This window comes from Mesoplodon densirostris, chromosome 4 (assembly GCF_025265405.1).
Source record: "Mesoplodon densirostris isolate mMesDen1 chromosome 4, mMesDen1 primary haplotype, whole genome shotgun sequence".
Lineage (NCBI taxonomy): Eukaryota > Metazoa > Chordata > Mammalia > Artiodactyla > Ziphiidae > Mesoplodon > Mesoplodon densirostris.
Window position 1 is genome coordinate 148576805 of NC_082664.1, and position 4361 is coordinate 148581165.

Below are 4361 nucleotides of genomic sequence, written 5' to 3' on the forward strand. Positions count from 1 at the left end.
AAATTAACATTTAGGGGCTTCCCTGGTGGCTCAGTGGTTGAGAGTCCGCCTGCAGATGCAGGGGACACGGGTTCGTGCCCCGCTCGGGAGGATCCCACATGCCGCGGAGCGGCTGGGCCCGTGAGCCATGGCCACTGAGCCTGCGCATCCGGAGCCTGTGCTCTGCAACGGGAGAGGCCACAACAGTGAGAGGCCCGCGTACCACAAAAAAAAAAAAAAAATTAACATTTAGTAGAATTGGCGGGCTTCCCTGGTGGCGCAGTGCTTAAGAATCCGCCTGCCAGGGCTTCCCTGGTGGCGCAGTGGTTGAGAGTCCGCCTGCCGATGCAGGGGACACGGGTTCGTGCCCCGGTCCGGGAAGATCCCACATGCCACGGAGCTGCTAGGCCCGTGAGTCATGGCCGCTGAGCCTGCGCGTCCGGAGCCTGTGCTCTGCAATGGGAGAGGCCACAATAGTGAGAGGTCCGCGTACGGCAAAAAAAAAAAAAAAAAAAAAAAAAAAGAATCTGCCTGCCGATGCAGGGGACACAGGTTTGATCCCTGGTCCGGGAAGATCCCATATGCTGCGGAGCAACTAAGCCCATGGGCCACAACTACTAGAGCCCACGCAACTAGAGCCCATGCTCCGCAACAAGAGAAGCCACCACAATGGGAAGCCTGCGTACCACAACGAAGAGTAGCCCCCGCTCTCTGCAACTAGAGAAAGACTGCAAGCAGCAACGAAGACCCAATGCAGCCAAAAATAAATAAATAAATAAATAAGAATTGGCTATTTTTGTTGTACATTTATATGAATTTTAACACACTAGTAGATTCATCACAATCAACATAGAACAGTTACACCATCCCAAAAAACTAACCCTTTTAACATCTCATATTAGTATGATCCACATGGAACAATTAATGAGCCAATATTGATACATTATTATTAACCAGAGTCCATCCTTTATTCAGATTTCCTTACTTTTTTTTGCTGAGGTCCTTTTTCTGTTCCAGGATTCCGTGCTAGATGCCATATTACATACATACATCCTAAATACCAAATTACACATTACCAATTACATATACATATATATAATATCTCCATGGGCTTCTCTGGTCACAATAGTTTTAATTTGCATTTCCTTAATATGTTGAACATATTTTCATGTGCTTACTTGTTTTCTGTATAATCCCTCTGGTGAAGTGTTTGTTCAAGTCTCGTACCTTTTTTATTGAGATAGAATTCACATAGAGTACAATTCACCATTTAAAAGTGTACAGTTAAATGGTTTTTAGTATGTTCATAAGTTTGTGCAACCATCACCACTATCTAATTCCAGAACATTTTCACCACCCCCCAAAAACATCCCATATCCACCGAGCAGTCACTCCTCATTCTCCTCTCTACCTTCCCCCAGCTCCTAGTAACCACTAATCTTTTTGTCTCTGGATTTGCCTAGCCTGGACATTTCATATAAATGGAATTATATATTCTGTGGCCTTTTGTGTCTGGCTTCTTTCACTTAGCATAATGTTTTCAAGATTCATCCATATTGTAGTATATATCAGTACTTCATTTATTTTTATGGTCAAATAATATTCCATTGTTTGAATATACCATGTTTCGTTTATCCATTCATCAGTTGATGGACATTTGGGTTGTTTCCACTGTTTGAATATTATGAATAATGCTTCTATAAACATTCATGTACTGGTTTTTATTTGAACTTATGTTTTCACTACTATTGAGTATATACCTAGGAGTGTACTTGCTGGGTCATATGGTAAATCCATGTTTAACTTTTTGAAGAACTATCCAGCTGCTTTCCAAAGCAAATGCACCATTTTATATTGCTATCAGCACTGTTCCAGTTTCTCCACATTCTTCCCAACACTTGTTGTCTTTTTGATTAAAGTCATCCTAATAGGTGTAAAGTGGTATCTCATTGTGGTTTTGATCTGCATTTCTCTAATGACTAATGATGGTGGCATTTTTCATGTGCTTATTGGCCATTTGTATATCTTCTTTGGACAAATGTCTTCAATACCTTTGTGCATTTTTAATTAGGTTGTGTTTTTATTATTAAGTTGTAAGAATTCTTTGTATATTATGGACACTAGACCTTTATCAAATATATGGTTTACAAATATTTTCTCCCATTCTGTGGATTGTCTTTTCACTCTTTTGATAGTATCCATTGACACACACGTTTTTTGCTTTGATGTAGTTCATCTATTTTTTCTTTTGTTGCTTGTGTTTTTGGTGTCTTATCTAAGAAACTATTGCCTAATACAAGGTCACAAAGATTTATATCTATGTATTCTTCTAAGAGTTTTTAGTTTTAGCTTTTGCATTTAGGCCTCTTATTCACTTTGTGCTAATTCTTGTTTATGGTATGAGGTAGAGGTCCAAACGCATTCTTTTGCATGTGGATATCTAGTCATCCTAGCACCATTTGTGAAAATAAGTCTTTTTCCCACTGAATGATCTTAGACTCCTATTGAAAATCAATTGACCATAGCTGTATGGTTTGATTTCTGGATTCTCAATTCTATTTCATTGATCTATATCTTATGCTAGTACCACATTGTCTTAAATGTTGTAGATTTATAGTAGGTTTGAAACTGGGAAATGTGAATCCTTCAATTTTATTCTTGTTATATAAGATTGTTTTGGCTATTTAAGGTCCTTTACAATTCCATATGAATATTAGGATCAGCTTTTCTGTTTCTTTTTTAAAAGGTAGTTGGGATTTTGATAGGGATTGTGTTGAACTTGTAGATCAGTTTAGGGAGAACTACCATCTTAATATTAAATTTTCCAATCCACGAACATTGGATATCTTTCCAGTTATTTAATTCTTAATTTCTTTCAACAATGTTTTGTGGTTTTCAGTATACAATTCTTGCACTTCCCTGTATAAAATGAATCCTATGTATTATTTTTGATACTACTGTAAATTGAATTGTTTCTTGAATTTCATTCTAAGATTGTTCATTGTTAACGTATAGAAATACAACTGATTTTTGTGTATTGATCTTGTATCCTGCGACTTTGCTGAACTTGTTTATTAGCTCTATTTAGTTTTTTGTGGATATTCTTTAGTATTTTCTAAATATAAGATCACATTACCTTTAAATGGGACAGTTTTACTTTTTCTTTTCCAATCTAGATGCTTTTTATTTATTTTTCTTTCCTAACTGCCCTGGCCTGAACCTCCAGTACTATGTTAAATATAGTTGGCAAGATCATACATCCTTGTCCTGTTCCTGATCTTAGAGAGATTTTAGTCTTTCATCATTAAGTATGATGTTAGCTGTGGGTTTGGTTTTGTGTGTATGTGTGTGGGGGGGGTAAATTATACATAATGTAACATTTACCACTTTAACCACTTTTAAGTGTATAGTTCTGTGTCATTTAGTATATTCACACTGTTGTGCGACAATTATCACCATCCATCTCCAGAACTTTATCATCCCAAACTGAAACAACTAGTAATATCTGCCAGAGTCCCCACTTCATTTTATGAGGCTATTGTAACAATATATAAAGCAGACAAAGACAGTACCAGAAAACAAACAAAACCTTATGGGTCAATCTTTCCTATGAACATAGATGTGAAAAGCTATCTTCTAAAACATTAGCAAACTGAATCAAGAAATGGATTAAAAATTATAACCAAGTTGGGTTTATTCTCAAAATTCAGGCATGGGTTAATATTAGGAAATCTATCAGTATAAATCATTGCATTACTAGATTAAAGAATAAAAGCCATATATTAAATCTTGTTAATTATGTAAAAACATTGAACAAAATTTAACATCTGCTTACGATAAAAACCTTTAGCAAATTGGGAATGGAAGAGAACTTACTTAATAAAGGTTATCATGGCAAATATATTTAATGGTAAAATGTTAGAGCTTCTGTTATAGGTTGAATTGTGTCCCACAAAAATTCATATGATGAAGTCCTAACCAGTATTTCAGAATGTGACCTTATTTAAAGAGGGTCATTGCAGATGTAATTACTTAAATTAATAATAGGTCATCAGTGCTCGCTTCGGCAGCACATATACTAAAATTGGAACTATACAGATTAGCATGGCCCCTGCGTAAGGATGACATGCAAATTCGTGAAGCGTTCCATATTTTAAAAAAATAAAAATAAAAAAAATAGGTCATCAGGGTGAGTCCTAATCCAATATAACTGGTGTCCTTATAAAAAGAGGAAATTTGGACACAGAGGCAGATACAGACACAGAAAGAACACTCTCTGAACATGAAGGCAGAGACTAAGGTGATGTGTCTACAATGCTAGGAACACCAAGATTGCCAGTAAACCACCAGAAGCTAGGGAAGAGGCATGGGACAGATTTCCC

General features: G+C 36.7%; 1 non-coding gene across 1 annotated transcript; it reads left to right on the forward strand.

Annotated features, from left to right (window-relative positions):
- The first annotated feature begins 4033 nt into the window (after positions 1-4033).
- On the forward strand, positions 4034-4135 carry LOC132489521 (U6 spliceosomal RNA). The gene has a single exon (XR_009531929.1). It is a non-coding gene; the product is annotated as a U6 spliceosomal RNA (small nuclear RNA).
- Positions 4136-4361: the final 226 nt, after the last annotated feature.